This window comes from Melospiza georgiana, chromosome 2, assembly GCF_028018845.1.
Source record: "Melospiza georgiana isolate bMelGeo1 chromosome 2, bMelGeo1.pri, whole genome shotgun sequence".
NCBI lineage: Eukaryota > Metazoa > Chordata > Aves > Passeriformes > Passerellidae > Melospiza > Melospiza georgiana.
Window position 1 is genome coordinate 86,938,801 of NC_080431.1, and position 17,887 is coordinate 86,956,687.

Sequence of the window (17,887 nt, forward strand, 5' to 3'; positions counted from 1 at the left end):
CTGCACTATATTAATTATTCAAATTGCCATTTGAATCCTTGAATTTGGCTCAATATATTTAGATGACAACAAACACCAGCTTTCATTCTGTTGCTCTGTGGGACAGCTACAATTGCCACAAGAAACCGAAGTGAAATTACATTACTTGACAAATATAGCGCAGTTCATTCCAGATAAAGGTGTATTCAGCTACCTTAGAGAATTATTTGTATTTCTTACACACACTGCCTTTAATGGAAGGGAATAAAACTGTGAGTGAACTGTATCTGCTATGGACTTTGGGCTGCAATTGTGAACACCCAGCTCTTCCGAGAGTAAGATGCTTTGTGCAAGATTGAGTAAATTGCAGTCAGCTGTAAAATCAAATGACTTCTAAGCTGCCACATGGCACCACCACAGGAATGAACATTGCATGTATCTAGCTTGCTTCAGAGGTGCACCAGTAATTTGTACTGCTTCTGAGCCGTGGCCCAGTCCTGCCCACAGCATCTTTATGCTCTTCTTCCTGTGCCCTTCAGCCTGCCCAGAGATCCCTGCAGGACTGGTACTGATACCCCACCTTAGCCAGTGTGAAATAAGCTCATGCCCATGAACCCATGCACAAAAGTTGCAGCTGCAGCACACACATCCTGTCTGGAACAGAGGCAGGAATACCATGCATTTCCTCAAAGTTTCCTACACTCTTCTGTGGTGAATAGTCCCAACATCTTGTTCTGCAAAAATCTGGTACATCCTGAAAGTCCATCCTGTATCATAAACAAACACAAGGCCTTGCAAAATAAAGCAAGGCCAGAACAAAACAATACTAGATGACATAATTTAAGAATGTCCTGAAACATATGAGCAGGGGGAATGATATGAAGTCACAAAATCAACCTTCTAATATATCCTAATTCTGAGTCCTTTGTTGTACAATCTTAATGATTTTTTAAATTTGGTTGTGTGACTATGACGTCTAGGTGAACTGAAGGGCAGGGACTGAAGAGCAGATAGCTAATGGGAAAAGATATAGCACAGTTAAATAAAGTAACTTTAGAATGCATACAATTTAGCTATATACTTGGAAGAAGCTTGGTTTTGTAAAGGGCAGGATGTGAAGGGTGAAGACCTGAGGAGCCTCTTGGGAGAGGGGGAAAAGTACTAAGGTATTTCAGCTCAAGGGAAGAGAAATTACAGAGGTCTGAACTTTGGTTCCCTGCCCAGAATACATTGAAAATTATCTCGGCAAGCAAAAGACTGGAACAGTCCCTGAAGAATAGACAAAATTTCCCAGCTTTCAATCTGTTATTTTTATTATGTGTACACATAGGCTGTAGAAAACTGCTGAGAACAGAATCCACCTCTGGTCATTCCCAGTGACAGCCATCAAAAGCAGAAGCTGCATTTCCAGTTAAGGAAGCATCTTGTTCTGAGACAATGCTAAAAACATACTGTGAGCTCACTGAAGCATCATTTAGAAAATTTTCAGATTGGAAGCAGTCAGGATCATAAAGATAGAAACAGGAGAGGGCAATTAAATTATTAACAACTCTTCAGATTTTTTCCAGCATGTACACTCCTCTGGGCAAAACACAGCATTGATGCAGAACAGGATTCCAAACAAATTTATTTTTTTATCCTTTTTATCAGAGGCAGAATTGTTTAATAACTTCCTTTCGAAATAGTAAGGTCCAGCCCCAAACGCTTGGGCGCTGAAGTACGGAGAGATTTTCCAGGAGCCCAGTGACTCCCGCCTCCGTTGGGTGGGGCTTCATTTGCGCCTGGCAGCAGCTCCTCAGGGGGTAGTTCTTCCCCTGCCGGCTTCCCCTAGGGTTTCATGGCAGGAGGCAAAACTTGGGGAGGGAGAATCTTGCCCCTGCACGATCCCAACCCCCCTCGACATACACACGATGACGATTAGTTTCTTACCAGATGGTAATTCCGGGAGGCTGGGGGTGGTTCGCTGCCCCCCGCTTTGCGAGTCTCCCACCCCCTCTCGGACTGTCGGGGTGGGGGAGGGGCTCCTGTCGCCCGCCCGATGAGGGGGAGGAGAAGGAGGAAGAGTAGCGTCTGCGGCTCCGTAGAGAAGTCGGTCCTTACGACAGACACTACTAACGGGAAGACGTAGCGCTGCTTCATCTGTCTTCACGTATCTCCTTCCCCTGGTGGGCTTCGGTATAAATGGAAGAGGAATTTCAGCAGGCTCGAGCTAACCAACGTTTCTGTGTAAATACACAACGTGCTTCCTCCTACGTTTTCTCTTGCAGATGGGGCTCAGCTGAACAAGCCCTCCTCTTGAATCCCGTCGTAAGCACCACCATGCGGGAACCGGGCTAGACCTACTAGAGGCTGCAGCAAGAGCCTCGGCGGCCTTAAGCCGAAGCGATGAGTTCTGTCCTCCTCTCTGGGATGATTTAAAGATAAAATAAGCTGCTCTGTTAACAACCGGTAAGTGAGCACCCCTGGTTTATCTAGTATAGCTCTGTAAACCCTTGCACAGGCTGAGTGGATCTCGTGGACGGTACCTGAACCCATAGGATTGCGTGCCCTGGGAGTGCTTGTTCCCGAGTTTGCCGGTGTCTCTGGCGCTGGACACGTGACGGTTGTCGGGACACGCTCCACGGCGGACACGATGGATCTCGAGGGTCTTTTCCAGCCTTAACTGTCCCATGATCTTCTTGCGTCATTCCAGACGGGAAAGCTTCCAGCTTTAACGTCGTGTAGAGTTTGTATGCATGCTTCCAATTTTAAAATTTCCTTCAGGTGAATGCTGATGGCAGCAGCTGCCAAAAATATTGTTATTCAGTGTAAATTACCGCGTATTCAAAGGCAGAGCTAGCTCTTTCAATACATCAGCGTGTTCCTCGGTGAAAGCACTCAAGGAATTAAACTGAATTTCTAGAGGGATGGAGCCTGCCTCTACAAGCCTCCTTTGAAGAGAACACAATTTTAATCGGTTTTGAGAGCTGGTGAGATGAGACGTCCCAGACCTTTCCCAGAGATTCCTGGGAACTTAACGGGAAAAAAAATCTTAACACGGCGGTGTAGCCCGGAGCCGCTTCCCGGGGGGGTCAGCCCAGCAGAAACCGAAGTGCCGCCACCGCACGCTTTCCCGGCGGCTCTTGGATGCGCCTGATGCCGCAGGCGGGCGGCCGGCGCCGGGGAGCGGGGCACAGGCCGGGCTGAGGCGCTGCCCGGGTCCGCATGCGGAGCCGGGTGTCGCCACCTCGAGCAGCGGGGAGCGCGGGAGCGTCCGGCGGGCAGCTGTGCGCCTTCGTACACAGGTAGGCGGCTCCGGGTGGGGACCCCTGACGGAAGGAAGGGGCCGCCCGACTTTCCCCGGCTGGTGGGCTCGGGGCGGGGGAGCCGCCCGCCTTCCCCCAGCCTCCCGGAGTAGCTCCGCTGGCAGGCTGGGGCGGCGGGCGGAGCCGCCTCGGGGTCCCCCGCGGGCGGTGAGTCGCGGCGGGCGCGCCGGCGGGAGGCGAGTGCGGGAAGGGGGGGATGGATAGGGCGATAAGGGGCGGTGGGGCCCGGTGCTGCGAGGGGGGCAGAGCAGGGCTGGGGAACGGTGAGCTCATGCAGGCAGAATAGCCCCACGCAGGGGTAGCCTCCCGGCGGAGCTGACGGCGACCCGTAAGTAAAACTGGACGGGAGATTTGGTGGCTTCTCTTGAATTGCTTGGGTCGGGTAATCCCCGACCGTTTTGCCATAGCTGCCGGTCAGGTAGGTTCGGATAAAAGATTGCTTCTAGCGAGGGTACCGAAAGGGAGCTGCTCCGTGGAAATCCCGAAGGCCTCGGGGAAGGAACAATGGCTCTGTGGGTAGAGTCTGCCTTAAGCTATGCAAATCCATTATTTGCATTTGAGGAAAGAAACAAACCCTGGAAGTTTAACGTCCCCTGCCTTTTTTTATTTTTGTTTTTTTTTTTTTTTTTTTTAAAACTACTTGTATTATTATTTGACAGCGGCCGTGGTGTTTCAGTTTGAGTTAGAGCAAGTGGTGAGATCAGTCGTGCTGCCCTTTCTCAAAATTTCCTGGGAGATGAGCGGCTGGTCTGAGATTTGTGCCTGTTGTGTTGTTACCGACTTGAAACTTTCTATCTAGTTTTCTTTATTTTTTTTCTCTTTCTTCATCCGTGTTTTACTGAGCTATTCTCACATAGTGTGATTGCAGAACTATTAAGATTGAGCTTAGTGATGGGATAAGATTACTTACTTTAATCTGGTAATTTAGCTGAACTGTGCGGAAATGTTATAGATAAAAAAATATGAAAATGTTACAGAGAAAAAGTATATATAAAATATTTTTCTGGAGGGTGCCGTGGTACTACATGGTCATTCCTAAGCTGAAGGAACTAAATCCAGAGAGGTGTTGAAGGAATAGGAAATGTGCATTGAGTAGGGTTTCCTGCCCATCAACACGCAGTATGCTTGTCTGACTAGGTCTCAGAAGTGATATTTCAAAAGTCAAATAACTCTCCTTTCACATGTAGGGCTTCACCAACTGTAGCTCTGGTTTCTATTTCACTTAAATAAATTTGCTTACTTTTTTTCCCCAATCTGATGCAGTACCTGCTCCTTTACCTCATCTGTCTCTGCTGAACTGATACAGTTCATTAAGTTACATTTTAGGCTTATGGCTGTTATTAAGGCAACAGAATTAAAGGTGTCTTAGTCTCAGGTCTCCTTGAAGGTCATACTGGCTTTAGCAGACTTCTCATGCTTGTGGGATATATGAATCATCCCCCGAGGCTCATGAGTCGCCCAGTGTCCTTATCCCTCCCTGTTCAAAGGTAGGAGGAAAAATTTTTCTCTGGAAGCAGTTGCTAGTCGGGGATGTGCCCATGGGAGCAGTTGCAGAGTGTTCAGTTGAGACATTAGAACCTGAAAGCTGATAGGAAGATCACCAGTACCTGAGTCCTAAGTTATGAACAGGTTGGGAGATATTTGAGTTACAGGGGTTTTGACTAGAGCAAGGTGTTGGACAAGACATTATGTTGATATGTACTATGTGTGCTGTTAATGGTTTTAGCAGTTAGGCAGGGGAGTTGCCTGACTGAAGAGGGAAATACAGCAGGTGAAGTGGTGACAGATCTCCTTTGCAGTGGGAAGTGCGTGAGATGCTTCTCCCTCACCTTCTCCTCAAGACTGTGATAGCTTACAAGCAGAGCCAGCTTTAGAAGATTTTAGATGATTGCTTTCTTCCTTAGATGTTCATTTTTGGATAGAAGCTGTTGTGATAGCCTATTTGTACCATTAGCAGCACTTCTGTCTCAGGCTTGTTCTCTGTTGGTTTCTGAGCATGCTGTGATTGTTGTCTCTTGGTAAAAGTTTGGTTTGTCTCCCCAAAGCAGGTTTGGAAAATTTAACATAAACCAGCTTTGGCTGATTTGTGGTTTTCTTCTTGGTGTTGTTTCATATGCTTCTGTGTGTTGATTCAAATACACTGGCCTGGAAAAGGATGCAGTCAGATGGATCATTTGAACATAAAACGTGTGAGACCACCATGATTCTCAATGAGGTTGTCTACACCACTGACTTAAAAGGGCTTTTGAGGAAAGGCTCTTATTTTTTTTTTTTTTTTTTTTTTTTTTTTGGTTTTTGGTTTGTTTTTTTTTTTTTGTTTCTCCACAGTATAGCTTGCTAGCTGTAGACAGGATCTAGGTTTGTCTTTGTACATTAACATTTAAGGTTATTTTACTTAAGAGCATAAAAGGTTGGTTTTGCTTCATGTATGATGTGAGGTACTCTGCCTTGGTTCCCTAGCTAAATGCATTTTAGGAATTGGCTCAAGACTTCTTGAAATACCTTTTTTTACAGAGAACTTTCCCTACAGATGTTTGCACTGTTTCAACTAAATCAATTGAAGTGTGCCCTATGTTTTGAGGAGGAGTTTAGTTTTTCAAGCTTATGACATGTAATTTGTCTTTCATTTGAATAATTTATTCATCAATTTCTTTAGCTTTCTAGATAAGCTATAGTATAGAAATACTAATTAACTAATTTATGGGATAACTGAATTTACAGAATTTTTCCTTTTTCAGAGTTTTTATTTTCTACTGTCAGTTTTCTCAAAATACCAGAAGCTGTGTAGAGAGTAAATGACCCCCTAAACTTCCCCTTTAATCCAGTTTCTTCTGCTTTTGCAGTGTTACGTATGGTTGCTTGTATACTTATTCTCAGTCTTCAAGGGAAATGCAAATAAAGCTACTTGAACATATTATTTGTTGTGTGAATTTTCTGAAGCTTAAATTTTTCTTTTACCATCCTTCCAGAAGAGTCTACAACTTCATCTTTTCTTGATTTGATGTATATTGAGGTCTAGAGGAAAACAGGATGTGCATGCTGCTGTTTTCTTTATAAGTCTCTTTTCAGCAGCTCTCACTTTGCAGTTTAGTGTATTAATCCCTGATACCAATACCAGTATTGGTATTTGTGTAGAGAGGTTGAAAAGTGATGGGCAATATTAGCTAGCATGGGCTGTGAAGCAAAAGCAGGGAAGTGCGTGGGTTGCATGCAGTGTTACTACCTTTTGAAAAACGGGTTGAAAAAATTCAGGTGCAGAATGTGGTAAAACACCCTGCAGCAGTAGTTCTTGCTGTGTTCTGTACTTGTCATTCTGAAATACCATGTCCTTTTAAAGTTTATTTTGCTCAGCTGGATTGGCTCTTCAGTGTTCCAAGCTTGGTTGTTCTTTGGCCTTGAAGGCAAAAATGACGCCTTGGTATCCTGTGAGGAAGACCCTTTGAAGCACTGTCACAGAGTAAGAGAATTGTGAGTGTCCCTGCATAATAACTTAAACTTGTGTGGAACTGTTCAGTTACCTCTGCTCCCAGCCCTAACAGCAGTAGTAAAACTGGAGTATGGTGTGCCAGGTTTTTTTTTACATTCTAGTGTAAAAGGAGAGCCGGGCAGAGTAAGGTAAAAGAATGGAATACCTTCCACTTGCCCTGACTTTGAAGGGATGGCTGGAAAGCCTACAGAGCCAGTTGATCTCCCATTCTGTTAGGAAGGCTAGAATGGAATAATCTAGGAACTGGTTTTAAGAGCAGGCACGAGTGAAATTATGGTCTCTGTTAATCACTGAAACTCTTAATATCTCTTAATTTATAGTGTAAGTTTCCATTTCCTGAGCTGCAGTATTGCTTTCTTTTCGGCCACTAGCCAGTAGGAAACTTTATTTGTGAGGTGTGTTGCTAGCAGTCTTAGATTTGCACAGACTCTTCAACTCACTTTTAAAAGAATAGTTTTATCTCTTGTTGTGAGTGCAGGTTAGAAACACTAAAATAGGGATCTACTGCAGAGCTTAGAAAAGTTTTTTGTTGGACTGGATCTACAGACTGACATGTGCATTGCAGAGGTATCCAGACACTGCTTGTTTTCCCTGCTTTGTGGAAGCCTGAGGCCAGCAGTGAAATGAGAATGGTGTGAGGGGCATAAGCTTTACCGTGGGCCTTAGCAGATGTGGGCAGAGGAAATGTGATGGCCATTTAATAGTCAATATGGAATGTATGTGTGTGTTTATAAAATACAAATTGCATCACATGTGCGATGAGGGGGAAGTCCCTTTTTCAGAGTAATAAAGAAATTGAAGTTGTGTTTTTGCCATAATATTTTTTTCTTTTTTTTTTTTTTCCCTCACGTAGTTGTAAGTTAATGTAACTCCCTCCTGGGCAGGTAATTTTTGAAGGTGGCTTGTGCTGACAGTTTTTTGCCTGCAGGATGACATGTGGGGGGAATTGACCTGTTTCAGAGCAGTGGCATCCAAGCAACAGTGCAAGGGAAGATCCTGTGGGTTTTTCTCACTGCAGTGAAGACACAGGAATATGTTTGCTGGCAAGGAGCTGTTGGTGAATGAAACGTTGTTCATCATTTGCCAGTTAAGACACGTATTTCCTGGTTCTAAGTTACAGAACCAGCCAACCTGGTATCATCCACCAGTGCTGCATCTGAGCACCCTGGAAACATTTCTATCTCTGCAGTGCTTGGGGTAGTCTGAAGTTGATGTGTGGGACTGAGACAAGGAGAAGGTGGTGTAGATGTGAGATAGGCTGTAAGGTTTGTTTGAACACATTTGCACAAGATTAAATGAAGACATAATATTAAATCCACTTGGTGAAGCATGGGAACAAGTTAGGATTTGTCCAGATTGCTGAATGTACACAAGGCTTGCTGGCATGTGGTAGCTAGTCTTGATTGTGCCCCTTGTGTAGACAAGTTACTGCCTTCTCCTTTTGTATTCACTACCTCCCAGTTTTACAGCCACCCATGGTGGTGTTAATTTTCCATTCTCAGAAAGTTGAGATGTGGAGGTATGGGTGCACAATGGGAATGAAACACAAAACGGCCATGAAATACTGCTTTTAAGTAATCATCTCCTGCTGTCATTGCTGGAGACAGAACTGGGCTGGATGGACACTCTGACATAGCAGAGTGTTTTTTGTGCTTTCATTGCTCGCTTTGTGCTGTGGAGCACAGGCCAGGTATCTGAAAACCGGGTTTTCAGTAGCCAGGTGATTAAAATGCTGGTTAGTGTACATACCATTAGTACAATTTCTCAAGAGTGACTGCCTTTTCTTGCAGTACATGTTAAGGAAATACTGTTAATTCATTTTCATTGAAACGAATTGAGTGGAATAGTTATTTTCATTCTTGTGCGCTAACAGCACACTATAATTTGTTTTTAACTTGGGACATTGGTTCTTAGATGGCTTATTTTCCAGCTAAGGTAGATTTTATATGTAAGATTTCTAGCCTAAATAGAAACTGTTGTTCTGAGCTTTGCAGAAAGAAATGTGAAGTGAAATAGAATATCTCATTCTTCAGTTTTCACAGAGAACATTACTTATAATAAATAGTGGTTAGTGTTGAAGTGACTTTTTTGAAACTGGGTGATGGAAATTTGCTAACACTACCTGTTAAGTGGTTGAAAAGGGTATCTAAGCTGTTGAACTTCATACAGCTCTTTTGGGAAATTTGGACACTTACATGTTTGTGCAAGCCATTTCAAAATTAGAGCACTTTTTTCTTCCTCAGTGGCTAGATGCTCTTGTGATACCTGTACCACACAGCTGTGTGACAAGATAAAATGAAACCATATTTTTGATGTCTTTATGTTGTATGTACTTTCTGATATTTAATGAGAAATGAATTTATAGAGTTTTTTTGTTCTACTCAGCCTAGTGTTTATTTTTGCAAAACTTGAGGAGGTCTCAAATACGCTAAGTTCCTGATCTCTCACATTTGACTGAAATCAGCCAAAGGAGTTCAAAAGTTCTTCAGGGAAGGAAAGAGAAAGAGAAGGGCATGCATGCACACAAACAGGGTATGGTTGCATAAGTCTCGTTTCATGCTGAGAACACATGCAGTAGAACAGAACAAAAAGCCTTTTACTGTATGGCATTTTGTGCTCTAATGGAGTTCTGCGTTGTCTGTGGCATGGATAGCAATCTGATAGGACATGGTGGTGCTGGAGGCTGAGCCGCATTTGGTGCGGTCAGGGTAGCAAGAAAAGATGTCAGTAGGCAGCACAGCAGGTGCAGTGTATATTGTTCTAGAGGACTTCAAGTTTGATGCTGAAGGAAATATTAGACTTTGTGTTTTATCACTGGTACAGCATGGGCCAGTTTGGTTATGGGAGAGCAGATCTGTGCCACAAATTGCCCTGCTGTGATCTCACAGGGGCATGAGCCCTCTCTTATCAGACTCTTACTCTCTTGTCATCAGAGGAGACACTCTCATGCAGCCCTGAGCATATCCAGTGCTCAGAAAAGATCAGGTAGAGAAGGATAGTTAATCTGTTTAAAGATACTCTGGTGCTGAAGAAACTCCTCTTCATTTTACTGTAGCATTTAAGGTCTGGTGAAACAGAATTGAGCAGAAAAATCAAATTCTCTGTTTCACCTACAACAAACCAGACCTGGATTGTAAAGGAGCAAAACAAACGTGCAGAGGGAGCTGTGATATGCAGAAGGTACTGTGCGAAGCCACTGCTGTAGCAGAGACCATGCTGTGTGTCTTCAGCCTGCTCTCACTTTCCTGCCTGACTGCCCTTGTACCTCCTTGCTCTCATCTGGGCTTCTAGGAATTTTAGCAGCCCCCAGCAGGAGGGCTGTGAGACTGGCAGGGAGGGTGCATAGGTGGGGTGACAGGCACCTTTAACTCCCCTAAGTTTTAGGCATGACTGTCCTTTTCAATTAATAAAAAAAAAGTGAAAAAGGAAGCAGTATGTCAGTGTTGGGGAGGAAAGGGGTTGTGTTTAACCTTCACTGAGGATTGAGGTCTGAAAGTCTTGTAAATGGGTGTCTCTGTGTAGCTCTGAGAAAAGCATATAAGCTTTCCTAGCATGCTCTAGTGACTAATGTAGGCAGCTTTCCTCTCAGGCAGATGGCAGTTGAAGATTACTATCAGATATAATTAGCTTTCCTTGCATAGGTAAGAAAACTGAAGTGCATAATTCGGGGCTATGAACTGCACTGTAAGATGGATACCCACTAAAAGTTTGCGCTGCAGTACAGATTGCTGTACATCACTTTATTGCTCTGAATACACAGAAGTACCTAAATGAACCTGTGAAAACTTTTCTGCAAGGAGCTGAATTCTGTTACAGCAACTGACAGTTGTCCTGTGAAAAATTCCAGTTCTGGGTTTACACTGTGTACCCTGCTCATTTGTTCTTTGTTATGAATTTGATTTCAGCTTTGTTTAACGAAACACGATGAATGATACTCTAAATGCTAAACTTAGGTACACCTTCATCTGTGTTCCACTTGGGAAGCTCACTGCCTTACAAACAATTTTTTTTTTTTTTTTTAATGCATGTAGACTCACTGGTAACCTTTTCCATTCAGAGAAGATGCCAGGACTTTACACAGTGTTAAATGTTGTACAGGCCTACATTTTTCTACAATGCTGTGTATCTTGTAGCTCTCAGTTGTCAGGATATGCGCTGTTTGAATATTCTATGTGGTAGTTTTTCTGTCACATTAAAAAACAAAACAAAGTACTAAAAGCATTTAGGGGATCAGATACAGGCTCTGATGCAAACTCTGATGTATGGCTTTTTTTGTGAGTTCTAAAATATTTTATGTCCACAGAGCATTCTCTTGATTACAAAGTAGCTCATTAGAGGTTTTCTTATGGGTGGTTTTGTTCTTATTGTAAATACTGTATTTGAGCTTCAGTACTAAGAAAACAAAGCTGTGTATAAAGAAGGCTTGTGAAAAGTCTTAATGTTTACAATATTCAAGTTTTTCCAATGTGACACTGTCAGTTTTGGGTTAGTTTTCTGATGGTAGTTAGCACTGAAGTTTTGTGTTCTGATTTTCATCCAAAGGCAAAGTCAGTTCATTCATTGAGAGCACTGGGAATTGTGAGGGTTTAACATTATCAGAGAAGCTGCTCAAACTGCTGGTGTACTGCAGATTTCTCCTGAGCTGGCAGGATCCCTGCTTGTGAGAAGCTTCCAGGATTTTGTAGTAGTGTGGGGTAAGTTCTACCACTTGTCTCCATTTTCCTCCCTTCTTGAATTATTTTAGCTTTACACTTTTCACTTACTTGTTTTGCTGCATTCCTGAGAATCCCAGAGCTCTCTTCTGCACAGATGCCTTGCAGCAGATTGACTTGCATCAGAATTTGCTACTGGGGCAAATTGCATCACAAACAGCTGGGGATTTAGGGGATTTTTTGGTCGTTAGTTTGGGGCTTTTTTTGGGTCATTGGTTTGGGGCATTTTTTGGGGTGGTGGTGGTATTGGGGATTTTAAAATTTTTTTTTGGTAGTTGAGGCAAGACCGGGAGCAACACAACAAAAATGAAGAAATGTATTGTGTTTGGGGCTCTGACTACAGACATGTTTGGCATGTTATTTAAATGAAAATTTAACTGTTCAGTTTTGTATGCTGGCCAGGTGCATGTTCTCACCTATGTTTTTGGCTTATTAATCCATACAAATCTACTTAATGTAACCTGTTCCTTTTTAAAGTGTGGGGACATATGGACAATAAAAATTACAGTAAAAAGCTGTGCCATCTAATGATGGCAGTCCTAGTGCATTTGTAATTTATTATGGTTGGGGTTTGCCAATGTTACTGTGAAAACTAGTCATACAAAAAATACCTGGTTCTATTTAGGGACAGATTCTGATGCCAGTATGGATCAGAATTGATACTGTTACAGTGAAGTAAGAAAATAGTCTGATCTACTTGGGATTTATTGGCAGTGTAGATGGGGGGGCATTTAATTCTTCAGGTGCTGGCAGTGAAGCTAGTAAATTAGCCCTCTATTATCCATTGAGGAAAAAAAGGCAACAAAAACCCCACCATGGTTTTTCCATGCCTTTGAAAACCCTAATTTTGCTTGTGAGTGGGCTTTGGTGTTGTGGTTCTTTGTGTGTTTCGTTTCCTTGGATTTTTTTTGAGGGGGATTTATTTTAACCTGGTGTTGAGATTTATTCTTTGCTTCCCCCTAACTAACTGGTAGATTAAGTTTTATAATTCCAGCCATTTTAGTGAGAGCTGAGGTTAAATCTCTAGCTCCAAATCAGCCAGGATGTTTTAGATATGCTAGGCATTGTTAGAAGACAAAGTGTGGCTTGTTTTAAGGTGAACTTAATGCTGTAGTGAATGTGCACATAAAATAAATACAGATCAAATTTTCTGGTTGGGCCTTTCTTTGCTTAGATTGATCACAGTTTCTGGAGGAAAAAATGATGTGCTGGATAGGGTTTGTAACTGAACTGTTTTGAAACCTGACTAATTTACCTTTTCCCAGCCATTTATCTTACTTTTTTCCATTTTTTTCTCTCTGGGAAACCTAAGAAGGATTGCTGGTTTGACCTCAATCCTTTAACTCTGCAAGCACTTGTGGACAAAGCAGTGGTGTGAATGAGTAACTGATTTAGTACTGGGTTATATATCTTTCTATTAATAATTTTCTATTTTTTTCAATTTTCATTTTTTTTTTTTTTTTATTATGTAGTATTTCTGTGGTCTTGGCCTTTTTGAAAGGAGGTGAAGAAGGAAAACAACTCAGTCATGATGCTCTGTTCCGTGGAGGAAGAACAACTCAAGTTGACTGAAACCTTTGAGTTGTATAAGTCAAAGTATGAGAAAAGAATGACCTGAACTCTGACCCCCAGAACATGTTTCATGGTTGTTTATATTTCAGTCCCTCTGGCAAAAGAGCTGAAAGAAAAGGGGAAAGAGACTGGGAAGGAGCAGTGTTGTCACTACAGCTTGCAGAAGACCTGCCTGGATTTATAGTAATCTGTTTCTTTGTTCTTTATTATACAGGCACCTAGGATGTGTAAAATATAATTAGCAACCTAGCTTAGGTTGGCTAAAGCTTTAAAGGTTAATCTGGGAGAACGAAGAGGGCTAGGAAAAAAATCTGTCAGCTAAGGTTGTATTACTGACTTTGTATGTGTGGGTTTCATAATTTTTCTTTAAGATATAGTTAGAGCTGGATTTTTTTTTATGTTTGGTTAAAGCATTGGGAGTTAAGGAAGCAGAGTTATTTGTGCTCAGCTCATACTTGCATTTGACTTTGTGTGCACAGGTTTGCTTCTGACCAAACCCCAAATAATTGTTTGTGTACTGTATGGCATCTCTGTGGCTGCTGGCTGTGACAGAAATTGCTCTGTATTCTGAGTCCACAGGAGGAAGAAGGAAGGAAAGGAAGTGAAGTGTGCTGACGGGAGGGCTGTAGAGGGTCAGGACAAGGAAAGCATATGGAAACGTCTCTTCCCAATTTACCTGTGCCTTTGCATGGATTGTCTGCTTCTTGTCCTCCCTCATCTCAAGGCACAAAGACAGGCAAGAAGATGAGGCTGTGGACTTGATCTCACTCTTGATTGTAATTATAGGCAAGGTTTCTGGAAATCTGTGATACTGACAAAGTACCACTTAGATGAGAATCCAGTAGTTAGTATTCTCTTTCTCCTCAAAACCACAAGCTGGATTTGGATCTATCCAGGGCTGACTTTTAAGCTTGAGTTAGCAGTATTTAACTGTATGTCCATTATTGGACTAAATCCTAAGCCGTCTTGGAATATTAAAGAATATTTTCTATCTTGAAGGGGAAAATAATTAAAAATACAATTTACCAGATGAAAAATACCAGTTCAGTTATCTTTTTTTTGTGCTTGCAGTTTCAGTTGTGTGTGTGCACCATGCTATGGAGCATGCTGTCACCTTGAGCTGGTGCCAGGGATCCACACTGCGCTGTGATAATCAGCCAAAATACTAGCTCGGATCTCAAGGGTGGCATAGCAACCCTGTGATAGCCCCAAGCTGGAGGTGACATATTCTGCCTTTCAGCAGGGCTAAAGAACTCAGCCTGGATACTGTTCCTATTCAAGGGCCATTTCTGTGGAAGCCAATGCCTGTGCTCCCTTGTAGTTTGCTTACCAGGATTTTCTGGCAGGATGCACTGGCTGATGCTTTGTGCTTCTGTTTCTCATCTGTGGAGCTGGTATTTCATGTCAGTTAGAAGTGATGTGAAATTTTGCATCAGTAGGCTCAAAAGTGGTATCTCTGTGAAACAGTGCACATAACTGATTGTGGTCCCTCTGAGAACAGGATCACAGTGTTTTCTTTTGCGGCCAAATCGGGACGTCTTTTAGTGAGCTTTAAAAAGCTTGTAACTTGACCTAGGCTTGTACACATGCCTTTTTGCTCTCTAAGAAGCAGTCTGATGAGTGCATGCAGCCTCTGATTTCTTTCTGATTCTGCCTCCACTGTGGGATATGTGTAAGAGCTCCTGTGTCCTCAGGCAGAATGAGGGAGGAAGAGGGGAAAGAGCAGTTAACCACTGAACAGATGACACCTTATCTCATGCAGTAAGAACAAGGGAGTCTGAGCATGGTGATGAGACTGTAAGTCAGGACATGCAGGCCTTTTGCAGCTTTTGCCAAACCCTCTATTGATGACGTTGTCTTTGAAGGCTACAAACTTGTGTTTTTCTGATCTTGTGTGATCTGCTGAGCTGAGAATCTGTGGAGCTGGAGATAAGGATTGGAGAGCTATAGGTGCTGTCATCTGTTCTGCCCAAAACACAGAGATGAACTGTGCTTGTTCCTGCAGCCTTTGGGAAGGCAGCTAACTTTACTCTTCCACCAGATGTGCTGTCTAGGTAAATTAGTATTAGAGGGGGTGAAAGTACAATAGATTTAACTGGACTTGAAATCTTTATCAGTATCCTTTAGCCAAAGGATATGCTTCTGTGGTAAGAGTTTCTGAAATTATAAATATGTCCGCACAGCCACACCAGAGGGAAAGTGATGCATAGATCTTGTAGACTCTAGACAAAAGCAAACTGGAATAACAGTCATCGCTGAAAAATACTAAATTACTTTTTCATTTTGCTTGGCCCAGCTGGCAGTTATGCTCTGAAGAACACAATACCAGTGTCTGTTATTGAAAGACAAAAACAGAATAAAAGAATCCTGAATTGTCCACAAAGTAATAAATGTATTGCTGTCTCTTGGGGTACAGAATGTTTCACCATCAGCAGGATGATGAAGGGGAGGAAGATAAGCACGTAGGCCCTAAAATCAATCTATTGCAGCCTGTCCTGAAATGCTGCACAAGGTCAAAGATGTACACAGCTCTAGTTTGTGTCTCCACAGTAAATTAATGTCAACAGAGGCTGCGTTTCTGGCTGTGGGAACTGATAAAGAACGCTAAAGATTCGCTAAATCTTTTAAACATCTCTATTGCTGTGATGTGTTATCTCTTGGACATTGCTTGCTGTTGGGTACTTGGAGAAAAGGTTGTCTTGCTATTTGGTGTCAGGCTTGATGCAGTATTTAGGCAGAGAGGAAATGATAGGGGAAACATTGGAAACTTGCCTTAACAGAGAGAAGTTGTATTTGGAGAAAGACTGTCTTTTTTTTGTTGGTGTTTTTTTTCCTCAGATACCTGCATACTGTGGAAGTAAAATGGGTAGCTTGGTGTTTTCTTGGAGGGGAAGAAGGCGTCAGTTGTCATAGACAGCAAATTGTTCCTCTGTTGCTTATCCCCATGTTGTTGGAAGAGATTAGGACAGAAAGTGTTTCATCTTCCAGAGCAGGGAGTAACTTTGGCTGCAGTTACTTGTGTGTGTTGTGTGATGTGGTGTGATGCTAGCATCCCTTAGTGACATTTTGACACAGTAAAACCTTAGGGTTTTTTAGTGTCATGGTTTGTACAGGTTTTCAGGAACAGGAATAAATGCTTTGGTTTGGTGTGGGGCACAACAGATTAACAAGAACCTTTTCCAATTCTGATGCTGCTAAATGTACAACTTCAAAAGTACAACTTCAAAACCAAGTCTGCGTTGTTGGAGAGTTAGAAAACTAGTTTTAATTCTGAGCCACTTTACTAGGATAACCCAATACCTCTTGCTTAAACAATGTTTCTAAGGACTTTTTGTTTCTTAAACTAAAATGAAAAAGAACATTAGAAATTATGGGAATTTCAGGTGCATGGGAATGAGGGAAAGCACTAGACCAACTCAGCCATTTCAGTACCTTTTAGACCGTGTGGCAGTGCTGTTGTGTAGTCTCTGCAGCATTCCCTTCCTGAAGAGGGAGAAAATTAATGAACAATGCAATTAGGCACTTACTTAGAGGAGGAGCTGAAAGAGTGAATAGTGTGAATAGATGAATAGTGTTTAGATTTGGCAGAATACATCTGTGCCATAATGTGCTCAGGTTTTACAGCTTGAGAAAGATGATGATGTGAGAGCTCCTTCCTCGATTATCTTTTTGCTGCATGGTTGTTTCACCAGGCATGTGCTACATCCTGACCAAAAGGAAGCAGTGCTGCAGGTCACAAGCTCAAACCCACAAAATACTGACTACATCTTAAAAATTCTGATGTTTCTTTTTAAACCTTTATTAGGTCTTTATGTGCTTTTAGTGCTATCTATCCCTTTAAATTTCAAGATCTGCTCAAAGCATATTTTCAGGCATATTTTCGGCATATTTTCCTCCCCCACAGCTACAAGGGCTAGGAATCTGAGGTCCCAGTGAGCTGAAATTTTCAAGCTGTCACTTAATGGCACCAGCAAAGAACTTACATTGTCTTGTGACAGTTTATGGAGCTAAGATTGTTTTAAGGTCCCTAGTATTTAATTTAGTAGTAGCCACTTTACAGTTAAATACTTATTGTCTCAGCTTCAGTAATAGTCAGAAGTACTTTACAAAGTAAATAGGACAGATGGAAAAGCTTCCTGCATTGTGCTATTAACACTAGCAGTTTTTTAAGGAAGAAAGGGAGGCTTGTGAGAGTTATGAAAGAAGGGTGATGGTAGTGTGGTAGCATTTGACTGCCTGGTCCAACAGCTGTAGATTTCCTGCAGGGTTCATCCTGTGGCATCACTGCATTGACTGCAAGTGTAAGTTGGAAGATGAAGAGAGGGTGTGAGATAGTGCCTCATAGCAGATACCACACTGTACTAGATTAAAAACTAATTGTAAGTAATGATTTGCCTCTGATAAGGATTGGGGTTCCCTGCTTCCATCCGGGGAAGAAAATATTAGCCTCAGGTCTTATATAGTTTATAGATCATATACCCAAATGGGTTTTTCTGGTGGGTTGATGGGAGCTTGGGGGAATCTGTCTGTCAATAGGAGATGCAGGCTGATCTCTGAGAGTGTCTTAATACCATAACATAGTCAGTCTTGTCTAATTCTGTAATTGTAACTCTGTCCTCTGGGGGAGGTGGGAAGTTGACCCACAGAAGTTAGCTTCGATTACTATTAAAAAAATGCTCATGCATTTTTTGCAGCACTTCCATATCCCATTGGTTGCTTTTAGAAAATTGACCAGCTGACACCATGATCATCAGGCATGATCATACTGGGTTCCTTGTTCCTTTCATTGTGGGTTTTAAGAAAGAGGAGGAAATTGAATAGTTGAGTTCCAG

At 42.4% G+C, this 17,887-nt stretch overlaps 1 protein-coding gene across 1 annotated transcript in view; it reads left to right on the plus strand.

Annotated features, from left to right (window-relative positions):
• Positions 1-1,953: 1,953 nt before the first annotated feature.
• Positions 1,954-17,887, plus strand: part of ST3GAL6 (ST3 beta-galactoside alpha-2,3-sialyltransferase 6) — a 43,209-nt gene continuing 27,275 nt past the window's right edge. Inside the window, exon 1 of the mRNA XM_058018450.1 lies at positions 1,954-2,427. The gene's annotated coding sequence lies outside the window, so the exon portion shown is untranslated. The remainder of the gene's footprint in view (positions 2,428-17,887) is intronic.